This window comes from Triturus cristatus, chromosome 10, assembly GCF_964204655.1.
Source record: "Triturus cristatus chromosome 10, aTriCri1.1, whole genome shotgun sequence".
Lineage (NCBI taxonomy): Eukaryota > Metazoa > Chordata > Amphibia > Caudata > Salamandridae > Triturus > Triturus cristatus.
Window position 1 is genome coordinate 229,349,114 of NC_140593.1, and position 13,825 is coordinate 229,362,938.

General features: G+C 44.7%; 1 protein-coding gene across 1 annotated transcript in view; it reads right to left on the reverse strand.

Annotated features, from left to right (window-relative positions):
- SLC25A13 (solute carrier family 25 member 13) overlaps positions 1–13,825 on the reverse strand; it is a 772,629-nt gene that overhangs the window by 316,692 nt on the left and 442,112 nt on the right. The gene's annotated exons all lie outside the window — the stretch shown is intronic.

A 13,825-nucleotide genomic window follows, 5' to 3' on the forward strand; every position in this document is an offset into this window, starting at 1 on the left:
TGGGCGTTTTAATCATACATGGGGACCGCACGAGTTCACTGTGCAGGGACTACAGGTATGCCTTTAAGATACAAAATATAATACTTGTTAAGAACCGCTCAGGTAGCGGGGAATAGTTAGTGTGGCCTGGGACAGCGACGTCCTTCTACCGAGATTGCTGTATGGAGAGAGGTACATGAGGCCGTTATCTGTGCCTTTGTTGCTGTCCTGATGGGTGGAGATCGCGTCTGTGTGTAGGGGGCGTGGCTTCACGGTATGGGTTTCGATTCAGACAGCTGCAATGTCTTTGTTGCTGTCCAAATGGGGGGGGAAGAGTTTGCCCGTATGTAGGGGGCGTGGCTTCGTGGTATAGGTTTCAAATTCGGCTCTGGGTCACGCGGAAATAAAGAAGCGCGGTTTGATGCTTCCTAGTTATGCGTTATATAATACAAGCATTTGCAATGCAATAGGTCTTGCATTATTTAAGTTTGAGCTATTGGCATTGCTAAATAATACAACACCAATAGCTCAAACTTTAATAATGCGAGACCTATTGCATTGCAAATGCTTGTTCAATGTAGCCAAAGCCTTGCTTAGCACCTGAAGTTTGTACGCGGTGCATAGCAGAGCAGTCATTGTGAGGCAATTACAAGGTACCTTACCCAGCGCGAGGCTGCCATGTGCTGCTCCTGACATCGGAGAGTGAGGACTGAGTGCGGCCCTCCTGGAACTGTGAGGCTGGCGCGCGCTGCTTGTCAAGATTCTAAACGCAGGTTAGGTGCGATGTTGAGAGGACCCGCGAGGCTGATGTGCTGTACCGTCTGCCCCTAGGAATTCCATGCGCGTGGAAGGTACGCGTGGCAGCAGACTTTGTTGGCGTCACGGCTGACTGGCTGCAATGCGTTTTATTCGGTTTATGCCCCATACCCTGAATGGAGGAAAAGACTGGAAGGCGAGCAACGCATTACAACAAGATATTACAGCGGCGGACTATGGGATTTTGGAACCGCGTTGTGATACGCGAGGTTGCTGCTTAGTGACATGCAGTCACGACATATTTAATTGAATTTAAGAACATTTGTGAGCATCTCTCAGGTTTGCTAAGTGAAGTAGTAATATGCAGATTGTTGAGGGGAAGAGTAAACTGAACGACTATGAGCAATGTGAGGCATTCCTTATTGAAGAAGATTAAGCCTGGACAGCGCAGTTAACAAGACAAGCCCGGAGGAGCGTGGCGCACGCTTGGGGCGGGGGAGCGCATTCCAGGCGGGGGAGCGGACCCTTTGAAGTGCTCCCAAAAAGCAGATTGCATGGCGGCACGATGCGCGTGATTGTGCGCGTGCTAGCCATGCAATCCGCTTTTTGGGAGCACTTTTAAAACCTGCTTACAATAGTCTCGCTAAAGCAGATTGCATGGCGGCTCGATGCGCGTGATTGTGCGCGTGCTAGCCATGCAATCCGCTTTTTGGGAGCACTTTTAAAACCTGCTTACAATAGTCTCGCTTCGCGATCGCTTACGCGATAGCAAGGTGAGACCTAAAAAGCAGCATTCACCCAGATGTCACAATTCATTGAAGATAATGCCATACTTTCAGACTTCCAAACGGGATTCCGTCCAGGAAGAGGCACAGAATCTGCCCGTTTTGCCACCTGGGATGACCTGAAGAACCAAGTTGACCGCAACAGGGTTCTGCGCTACTTCTCTCAGACCTCAGACGCCTTTGACACGGTTGACCATGACACACTGATAAAAAGAATCTACGAAGCCGGCATAGAGGGTACTGCTCTAGACTGGATTGCATCCTACCTTCGCAACAGAACTAATGCCATCCATAGCCCTCCTTTCTCGTCCAAACCGTACTCCACAAAAGCAGGAGCCCTTCAAGGCTCTATCATCTCACCCATGCTTTTCATCATCTACATGAAGTCATTACCGGCACTGATTAATCAATTTCACCTCACATGCTGCAACTATGCAGATGACACGCACATTCTCTTTCAACTGGAATGCCCCAAAGACATTGGAAACTGACCAATTTTCAGTTGTCTCAGAGCCAACAATCAATGGATAACATGGAGCCTTCTCAAACTGAACGCTTCCAAAACAGAAATACTCACATGTGGCGATTGGAAACATAATAACCTGCTCTCCATATGGCCTGATTATCTAGGAACACCACCTAAAGTATCGAAGGAAGTAAGAAACCTCGGAATGACCTTGAACTCCAAGCTATCGATGAATACCCATGTGGACAAACTAGCAAGATCAAGCATTGTTACCATAAAAACTGACGAATCTTTCCCCATTTGGGATTTCCACACAAGGTCCAGGCTACCATCTCCCTTGCTCTGTCCAAACACGATTACGCCAATAGCCTCTACCATGGATCACCTTTAATGACCATGAAAAGACTACAGCGGATTCAGAACTCCGCTGCCAGACTACTCTTATATATAAAACAGCAAGACCACATGGCCCCTGCCTTGAAAGCCCTGCATTGGTTACTGGTTGCCAGAAGATCCACATTCAAGCAGCTTTTTTATCATCCACACAGGGATATATGGAACAGGACCACTCTTCATCAGGAATAAAACACCAAATACATTCAGCAAAGGAACCTCCACTCTAAAGTGGCCCCTCGCCTCAAAATCCCAAGATAAAAGCAAAAAACCATGTGTGGCACATCCTTCTCTGTTCAAGTACCTGTAGTGGAGGCGGAGCTCCATGTACACACATTGCTATGTTAGCACAAGCGTCTTAGAATTAAGACGCCATCTTGCCACTTTTGCTGCTTTTGCACACGACACAGCAGGTAGATGTTATTACAAGAAAACTGCTTGCTTGCTTTTTCTTCACATGAGAACGGTCTGTTCACATCGCTAGACGTGCACCGCGACTTTGGCCTGCACACTGTGTGCAGAATCAGTCGGGGTCAAAAAACAATGTATGCTTTTGAATTCAGGATGATCGGCCCACGCTCTAGCCATAACACGCACACAGCTGAAAATATTTGAAACTAGAGTGCCTTTAATATTGCAGTTTGCATGCATGAGTTAGACACTTTTGGAGAAGACCTTTTCCAGACAGAGCAAAGCTGATCCTGTGATGTGATTCACCTAAGCTGATATTTACGGTATAGGGTTCCCCATTCAAACCTAGAGACCTTCTATTAGTTTAATAATACTAGTTTACTAGTGAAGGGATGGTGGTTGTAATCCACTATCATTTGTAATATGATTTCTCCCTTAATTTTCTATGGTATTGTAACAATGCTGATGGTTTTATTTTTAATCATTTGTCTGCTTATGTTAGCCAAAGTACTGCATTTTAGGGCACGTAGTTGAAAATAAACATGTTAAACTTTACTGTGTCTCTGATTACTCTTGTTGTGGACTGTTATGAGAATAATAACAAATAGGTATTTCTAATTCCCACCATTCCTGAGAGTACTCTAAGTCGCATGCTCCGGGTTGTCTAATCATTGGTAGCTTCGAGATGATACGGAGAACGAATGAGACACTGATGCTAGTCGGATAGGGGTTCTGGGTACTGAGGTGAGTTTTAGGTACACCGCAATTCACTGAGGTCCTGGTTTCCTGCGCATAGTTCTGTGCATGAGCAGCATCCCTGCAACATGGCACACCTAATGTTTGGTCTTATTATTTGAAACGCCTTAGTAGTGCTTCTATTAGTCTACGACGCTCTCACTCTTGTTTCCGGATAGCGGGAGTGACGGTTAAACCTACCTAAATAGTTTCTCTATAGGTTCAAGCTTGTCAATTAAAATGGTTTTTATTTTTGTGGACCCTTGTTTTGCTACTGTTATAATAGATTGTTTTTCTTCTCTGTGTTTTTATGGCTGAAGTCGTTATTGCGGCACATAGCCGCGCACCTCTCCGGCGTCATTTGACGCAGCTCAGGGTGCCTGACGATGGGATGGCTGTTATCTTTGTAGTGAGTGCCGATGCTTCATATCCCTAAGAGTTGTTTTACTCTTGGGTTACCATCCCGGCAGTAAATGCGGACGATAGTACGTTTCACTCTTATACTCCTACGCAGGTCCCAGCGAATCATACGCCATATAGGACGCAGGAGATTCCGGTTTCAGCTTGGCAGCATCGTATTTGGTTTAATGTCGCCCTCCCCCACACGGTGACACTGGTTCGTTTAGGCCCTTTGTCCATTCCAGGGGCCACTTGGCCGGTACTGGCCGGATTTACACCTCATCCTCGTTATTTACATGCCACGGTGGATGAGTTGTGCCAATTACATACAGCCCTGATTACAGTACATCGGGCTTTGGTGCAATACGTTTCACGCAATGTACAGGTAGGGGCACCTGTTGTTGCTGGGCAACCAGCTGGCCCGGCCGGGATTGTTATTAGTCCCGTCATGGTTAATTCGGTAATGGGCAAGCGCCCCCAGAATAAGGACTATTTGTGTTATTGGCTTGCTGAGAAATTTGGCCAGCTGGAAGCAGTATTTCTGCACTCTACTCCTGTGGAGAAACACAGGATACTCACCATTAGTTTGCAGAAAGACTTAGTCCCAGAAGTGGCCGATTGCGAGAACTGGGGTAAGGTTTTTGCAGCTGTCTACTCGAAGTGCTTCGGCACCCAGTCTATGGCCGCACTGCCCTCCGTGATCAAACGTGTACAAGATCAACACGGTCCGGAGGAGGCGGTCAAGTTGGGAATGAGACTTGTCGGTGTGTTCGACGTGGTTGCCACTCTCATCATTGGTAACCTCGAGGGAGATGCGGTACACTTTCAAGTGGCGAATGGTCTAGCCCTCGTAGACGGCGTCAATAAACCCCAAGAGTTGCCTAAAATTATTTCGGAAGCATATAGAACTATAGGCCGCAGTAGTTTGGGGATTAAGCCTACGGTTCAGACCGCAGATGTGCAACAGCAAACTAAGATGGGTTCGTCTTTCAAAGACTATCGTCCAGCTTTTCCTAAACAAAGTTGGAGATCTAAGAAACAAGGTAAGCAGCAACAGAAAAACGGGTCTCGTCCAGCGTCGCCTGTACAGCCGACTGGTGAGCGCACATATGACTTGCGCGATCACACTAGGATTAGGTCTCCTCATAGGTTTTAGGTAACTGAACAACGTTCTCCTCGTTCTTCACAGGAAACATCGGCCTCGCAGTCCGGTGGAGGTGAACGTGGCAAGGGTCGGGGTGCCCAACAATGACATGAGCCACCCCGTCATCCTGACGGTAAAGGCAAGCAGGACGATTTTGCACGTCAATGTCCACCGTTTCAGAAGAAGAAAGTTGCTGCGCTAACAGCGGGGTATGCCACAGATAGTCAGAACGCAGCTTCGGAACCTGACATGGGCACTAACGCTGCTCGACAGCGCAGCGGACGTTACAGTAGTGCGGCAAGCACTGCGTCCATATCTGGAGGCGACAGCAACGGACACGTTCATTACTGTAGAAACTGTGGATACTAGAGTGGCTCCCCCTGACAGACTATATGACATAGTCCTTTTAATAGAAGGTGACATACAACGTACCATTAAAGGGATTTTTTTGGGAAAATCTGACCTCTCCATATGATATTCTATTAGCAGAGGCGGACAGGCCCCCGGCTTTCGTTTTGGCCGCCCCTAGAGGGGAGGAGGTAATCCTCCCGTCCTTCGCGCACACAGTGCCAAAGGATCAGGCTCAGAACTTTGCAGAGGAATGGGCTCAGGTGCTTTCTCCTGCTCTGTACCGTACTCAGGTTGGTAAGATAAATTGTCACCAAGCCACGAGATTCCTTTACGGTCTATGCCCCAGCCACAACCCCAATATCCCATGTGCCGCGAAGCTAGATCTCACGTCGCAGAAATCCTTGAACAATAGGAATATCAAGGTGTTATTGAAACATGTGGTGTATCACCCATGAATAATCCCCTATTCACTGTAACTAAACCTGATGGGTCGTACCGCTTAGTTTTGGATTACCGGCATTTGAACTCTCATTGTCGGACCTCTGCCGTACAGAATACCCACAGTTCTGCCCTCGTTGATAGCCTCGTGAGAAAAAGGTTTAAGACCACACTTGACATATCTAATGGCTTTTATAGCCATAATCTGTCCTCTATTAGTAGTCAATGGACAGCCTTTACTTCAGACGGCAAACAGAAACAGTTTAAAGGATTAGCCATGTGCTATAAAAACAGTCCAGGCTTCTTTGCCGCACGCACTACTGTTAGAGAGCACTGACCCTGATGCGTACTCGTATGTTGATGATATCTATCTCACAGACAATTAATTATGGCCGCATCTGTGTCGCGTTGACCGCATCATTATCATGTTTGCGGACTTCGGTTACAAATTCAACTTTGCAAAGTCGGACATTACAGAGTATACAGTGTTGTTTTTGGGTTATGAACTCAACAACGAAGGCCGAGGTATAGCCCCTCACTTCCTGAAGAAGTGTGCATGTTTGCGTGCTCCGACAACACTGAAAAACCTACAATCTCTGCTGGGTTTTCTAAATTCGGGCGAACTTACATTCCCGATTATGCCCAGCGTATCACGCCGCTATATGCCTTGGTACAACCTAATTTTTCCAAATCGAGCTGGCTGCCGGAACATTCAGCTATCTTGCAATTTTTGCAGGCTGATCTTCTTGCTTCGAAATACTTATTGACACGTGATAACCACACTAACTTGGTAATACGAATTGTCCCTGGTGCAGTGGGTTTCACGTACTTAACGTTCAATGACGGCGACACAGTCCCCATTGCTTACAAATCACATTTGTACACTTCGGCTGAAATGCGCTTTTCCATGGTCGAGAAAGTTTTGACTGCGGTGCAGATGGCGATTCTGAAAGAGAGGGCGCTGTCGCAAGGGAAACGCATGTTGGTTGCGACACCTTATCCTGCCCTAGAGGCAGTGACAAAAGCCAGAGTACCTAATTCCAAAGCTTTGCGTCCATGTTGGATACAATGGGCCACTTCCTTGACATCGCCGGATGTCACCTACATCTTTGATGCCTCATTGCAGACACAGGAGTTTTTGCAGTATGAGTTCGTTGATCCAGCTCCTCTGTCTTTGTGCCCGCTTGAGGATTACCATTGTGTCATTTACACTGACGGTTCGGCGCAACCGGCAACGGAATCAAAGCATGCATATTCAGCGGCCTGCGCAATTGTGGCTGGTACTTTCGTGAATGGTGAATTCAAGTCTGATGTCGTGCATACGCAGTCATTGGGTGATTGTACTGCACAGTTGGCAGAGCTACGTGCTCTTGTGCTTGCACTGGAGTTTGCTGATCCACAAGTTACAACTCCTATAGTGAGTGACTCGTTTTACTGTGTTCAGTCTTTTAAGGACAATTTCTTCTTTTGGTCTCAAAATGAATTTAGTGATTCCAAGGGTAGCACAATCAAGCATAAAATGCTTTGGGTTCGAGTGGCAGGACTTAAAACAGAATCTGCCTCTCGTGAATGTAATTCATACTCTTGAGCACCAGCGAGTTGGTGTCCACGCTGTCGGAAACATCTTAGCTGACGAAGCGGCGAAAACAGCAGTGGCAACATATCTAGTAGCAGCAGTTACAAGATCCAAAAGTAAGACTGATGATGACATATTGGCAGCTATTGTTGCAACGGAGAAGGGAAGTAATTACCCTAGAGGTTTTTCCTTCTAAATACTCTTATCATTTAAGTCCTGATAAAGTTCCTTATGTGAGAATTAACTACGTTGGTGACAGATTGATTCCCAAAGCGGACTGCAGACTTTCCTTGATAACAGCGGCTCACGAAGGCATGGCTTCTGCACATGCCGGAGTTTCAGCGACTGTTACTCTCTTACAGCAACGTTACTGGTGGCGCGGATTGTATAAACAGACTAGAGCTTATGTTCTTAATTGTGATATCTGCCAGCAGATTAAACCTTCCAACTGCTGCGCGCCCACCACAAACACGGTTGTACATATCTAATAAACCATTTGGGTGTGTTTATTTAGATCACTGCGGTCCTTTCTTCTCTGATACTGCGTATAAATACATCTTAGTTGCAGTGGATTCGTGCACACGTTTTCTTTGGGTATGGCCACAACGGAGTGCTGATGCTCGAACTGTCATCAGGGATTTGCGTGTCTTTGTGGGAATTTTTGCATGTGGTACCCTTCATTCTGACCAAGGTCCTGCGTTCGCCTCTAAGGCGTACAAAGAAGCCATGAGATCTTTGGGGGTCTAAGTCAAATTTTCGTCTCCATACAGGCCTGAGGGCAAAAGTGTTGTGGAGCGAACGAACCGTGACTTAAAGCAATCCCTGACAGCTAGGGTTTTAGGCAGGGCTCGAAAAATCATAAAAAATGCACTAGACCTGCAGGTCTAGTAACCTACAAAATCTCCTCGACCCAACTGAAAAGCACTTGATCTCTAATCTGAAAGCTGAGCAAATGTGACATGTTAAACAGATTTTAAAGCATTTGTATTGCTCATTTACTTTGTGAGCAATAAAGATGCCTTTAAATCTTGCTATCTTGTCACATTTCCCCTGTTTTCAGGGGTCAAGTGTCAGTTTGTATTCCTACTCGCCAGTAAGGGCGAGTGGGACCTAAAAATAGCTCGTCCTGAATTAATCCGACTCGCAAATGTGAGCGGTCAAGTGAATTTTTCGAGCCCTGGTTTTAGGCACTGGTAGGAACTGGTTAGCCCATCTGTTTAACGTTCATCGTGCACTTAATAATCACCCTAGAAGGTCTCTGGGTGGGCGGACCCCATACGAAATGCTCTTTGGCATAAAGATGTTTGTTCCGGACCTTGATGGTCTAGACATGGCGGCGGCTGCACCCTTTGACGTAGATTATCACTGTGCTGTCTTACAGAATCTACAAGAGACCAGAGATGGTCTTGTAAAGGAACACTTGCCCTCCACGACTGAGGCTGCGCTTCAGATTCCAGTAGTCGGCTGGCTACCTCGAGTTGGTGACCTGGTCCGTGAGAAGGTGGAGAACAAGGAGTTTGGCCGCTCTTCTCATGCTCCAATACCAGTGCTTGGCGTGCAGGGTACAAGAACAGTCATTTTACCTCCACTTCCTGGTCGCAAGGATAACAGGTACATCTCCATTGACAATGTCAAACTACAGCGAGTGGCCGATTCTTCTTAGTATGACTCCAGCGGACTCTTGTCCAGCGATGATGAGAAATTCTGTTTTGGCTCCGGCGTCTACCACCAGGCCTGACATTGCCATCGAGATGCATACAGTTACTAATCCTTTGTTGCCCCCACCGGCTGGTGGTCCACCTGAAGATACGGAGTATACTTATACCACAGATGTGTTGTTGCCTGGTTTACAATCAACTGCAGTTCATCCAATCCCCCATCGAAAATTTCTATTTTTGCTGCGTGGTTTAAAAGACATTTTTTGATTACCCCTGGACTTACATTTGGCTGCTGCTCATAAGTATTTTTTTGTTTATGTCCATTGGATTTGTGGTGGTATTTTTTCGTCTTGTAAATGGACACTATCTCACCGAAAGATCGGCAATTAGATTAGTTGACGGAACTTTGGCCCCCCACTCCTCATCGCACATCATGAAAAGGGACCAGACTTTTGTGAATATTACTGCCTGGCCTGTGTTGGATGGGATTGTGTGGTATGCTGTTAAATTTCAAATTGATGGTCCCACAGAGGTGATTAATGTCCCCAATGTACTTCGTATTTGTATGGGGGATGTTGTGAAACAAAACATCCGCTCTGATGATTGGGACGTCAAGGCCATAGAGGCACTCTTTTCTGATTTGAAATATTATGCTGCTTTTGATGGTGAAGATTTGTATTTAGACACAGCTAATTATGGGGAGTTGTTTTGCAACCAACACTATGGCAATCACTTCCTACATAAAGCAAATACTTTTAGAAATTTTGTTAATTATACGCAATGGGAACATTGTCCGGCACCCATTGAAGGCAGCTCCAAAACTCTAATGAACAAATTTACATATTTTACTGATTTCAGCGTTTCTGAACCTAAATCCTTTTTTATTTTAAAGTGGAGATGTCAGCTTCCAAAGTTAAACTGACCCAAACTATCTCAAATTGAAGCTGCTTCCAGATTAAGAGCTATTGTTAAAGCAAATTTAGAAAAAGTGCTTGTTGTCATCGATAATAGCATTAAAACCCTTTCTTCCAGAATTTACACGTTAGATAATATTGTTTCATCTGTTGTGGATATTGTACAGGATGATATGGATGTTTTATACCATGGTCAAAATCAATTGCGTTCTATTATGCAATTTGCATGGACTTTGCAAACACTGAAGGCTGGGGAAGTTCCCTGGGACTACATGAATACATCATCTTTATTCCTGCCTTTTAATCTGACTGCAAAGCAACAGTTTATGTCCATGAAAGATGCAACATACTCATTACTGCATATTGAAAAGTTGGAACCTTTACCTTTCTCTGTTGCCGAATTGAACTCTGTTGTGTGGCTTATCCATGGGTTAATCACTTTGACATTTCCTTTGTTTAAGTTCAGTTCGTGTATGAAACATTATACCCTAGGCAGATATGAACCATTGGTTACTTCTTTCCTGCATGAAGTTTGGTCACTCCCATTTACATACAGGTGCATGAGAGAGGGTAAAGAAGTTTATTTGAAAGGAGAGGAATGCATTTCCACACCTGATCACTCAGTAGTCTGTAGACACATCCAATTGCATGGCGCATGCAACGTTCGGGCACCGAATTTAGCTTGCATTCTAAAGGAAAATACTGTGCCAGCAATTACGCCTACTTTTACGTTATTGGCTAACGGTAGTTATTTGCTTTTAAATAATGAGGCATGCTGCGGGATGTTAATAGGAATCCCGTACATTGCAACTGTCTCACAACGCATAGTATGCTGTAAAAATGTCCTTTACCCACCCCCGCATGGGAGACTGGATGTATCCATCTGGCCTTTCATCCCAACCTTGAAAGCAGAGTTCAACAAGATGAGCAGAATAAGGGCTCTATTGTCTCAAAAAAAAGTCGCACTGACTTCCTCCAGTGAAACATTCGTCCTTCACGTAGCTAACATCCGCACCGAGGTGCATGCGCTTTTAAATACTGATCTCCCCCTTCATTTCGGTGCTCTGATTCATACTATATTCAATGCCTCGTCAACAACTGGCTTAGCGCATTTTTTCATAGTTGTGGGATCCGGCCTTGTGACCTCCTTCCAGACAATCTTTGGTGTGATACCGGCATTTTTTCATTCTATTTTTTCCAGCATCTTCGGCGGGCTCCCGTTGATTCTCGCCCTCACGGCTGGTGTGCTCCTGTTGGTCTGCTTGCTGCGCAATGGCTGCACAATTTGTATTACAAGACAGCCTGCCCCGGCTGCTTCAGTTGCGTAACCTGATGCTAGAATACTATGGAACATTACCACTGGCCACTTTAAGCATAGCCTGTGGATTGTCCTTCCGGTTTTCATACTTTACTTGCGTGCAACCTGTTTTTCATTGCCTAGATTGTCCATTTGAATGGGCGCTGGATTTGTGCCTGTCGAACTTGGTGTCTCCTGCCCCGGATTATGATCGACTAATGAGTCCCTTAGTGGCTCATGAGTTGGACTGTTCTGGTATCGGGATTATGGCCTGTGGAGCGGCACATGGAGTCCTAAGGAATTGGGATATCTATACGGCTGCGTATGACTTCTTGGCGAGAAGTTATCTTGAAGAACATGCAAGTTGTCCTTTGATTGTGCTAGAGGCTCCAGTTATCGAAGAACATGTATGTTCGTTTACTTTGTTGGACTGGATGGCGGAATCTTTTACAGAACATTATAATGACTTCCTCTTTGAGGCTGTCACTACTTATTGTGCTTATACATTGATGGATTAACTTGGAGGCTGCCCATCTTCCATTAGTCAACATACACATTTTTGTGTTTGTTCCCCCTTTTTTTTTTGCCTCCACATCCAGGCTCTGCCGGGCCTTTTCGGGAGGTTACCTTTTTCTTTTCTTTTTCTTCCTTCTTTTTTTTTTCTCACACTGGTTTTTCGGACTTTCACTACCAATTATCCGGCTGAACAATACATGCACTTGGTTCTGTCTCTGTCGAACTTGGACTCTGCTTTCCTAATTGTATCCCTATTTGTTCGTGGTCCGATCAAGGGAGGGTGTAGTGGAGGCGGAGCTACATGTACACACATTGCTAGGTTAGCACAAGCGTCTTAGAATTAAAACACCATCTTGCCACTTTTGCACACGACACTGCAGGTAGATGTTATTATAAGAAAACTGCTTGCTTGCTTTTTCTTCGCATGAGAACGCTCTGTTGGTCACATCGCTAGACGTGCACCGCGACCTTGGTCTGTACACTGTGTGCAGAATCAGTCAGGGCCAAAAAACAATCTATGCTTATGAATTCAGGAGGATCGGCCCACGCTCTAGCCATAACACGCACACAGCTGCAAATATCTGAAACTCGAGTGCCTTTAATATTGCAGTTTGCATGCATAAGTTAGACACTTTTGGAGAAGACCTTTTCCAGACACAGAGCAAAGCTGATCCTGTGATGTGATTCACCTAAGCTGATATTTACGGTATGGGGTTCCCCATTCAAACCTAGAGACCTTCTATGTAATCCACTATCATTTGTAATATGATTTCTCCCTTCATTTTCTATGGTATTGTAACAATGCTGATGGTTTTATTTTTAATCATTTGTCTGCTTATGTTAGCCAAAGTACTGCATCTTAGGGCACGTAGTTGAAAATAAACATTTTAAACTTTACTGTGTCTCTGATTACTCTTGTTGTGGACTGTTATGAGAATAATAACAAATAGGTATTTCTAATTCCCACCATTCCTGAGAGTACTCTAAGTCGCTTGTTCTGGGTTGTCTAATCATTGGCAGCTTCGAGATGATACGGAGAACGAATGAGACACTGATGCTAGTCGGAAAGGGGTTCTGGGTACTGAGGTGAGTTTTTGGTACACCACAATTCACTGAGGTCCTGGTTTCCTGCGCATAGTCCTGTGCATGAGTAGAATCCCTGCAATATACCCAAACTAAGTAACTCTTTACCCCCAACATAAGATCCACAGATAACCACCTTATCTTCAGAAAACTACTCCAGAATTGTCTCTTCCCCATATAACCACCATACACAAGCAGGGATGTACAACATGTCCCTCTGTATATCAGCATTTGTTTGTACTATGGACATGTACCTATATATGTTTTACTAAGTGTCTATGTGTAGAATAATTATGTTTAAAAAATATATATATATATATATATATATATATATATATATATATATATATATATATATATATATATTCATTAGTTCTTCAAAACAAATATGCATATTGCTGGTGATTGCATCATTGTATGTTCTTGACATGTATATGGGTGACTGCGTAGATAAGTGGGTCTTTTATCGTGGATATTTGCTTCTTCTACAATATATGGTATGCACCAAAAAAAGATTTCCGAGATCACATGATAAAAGCGAATGCACTGGGCCCACAAAGACTACAAATGTCTGGATGTCTGCAACGCTGGCTATCAACTTATGATTGCCCTTTGGGAACTAAACCCATGAGTAATGTCCTAGCAAAGTCACAAACGGCATACTTGGGCTTCCAAACAAAGATGAGCAAGATACACGAATACCACTGTACACATGTAACTCGTCCATTGTTTGTGCACACTTGTTCTCGCTTTAATTTCACTCATCTCCAGAAGCAGGGCACTTAACGGATCGCTTAAAGATTACAAACTTTTCTTCTCTTCACATTAAAAGAATAATTAAAATAACTTAGAGAAGTTATTGGTTAAAGATGTGGAAACTCATTTTCTCAAACTGTGGGCTGAAGTTAGGCTACATTTTTTGAA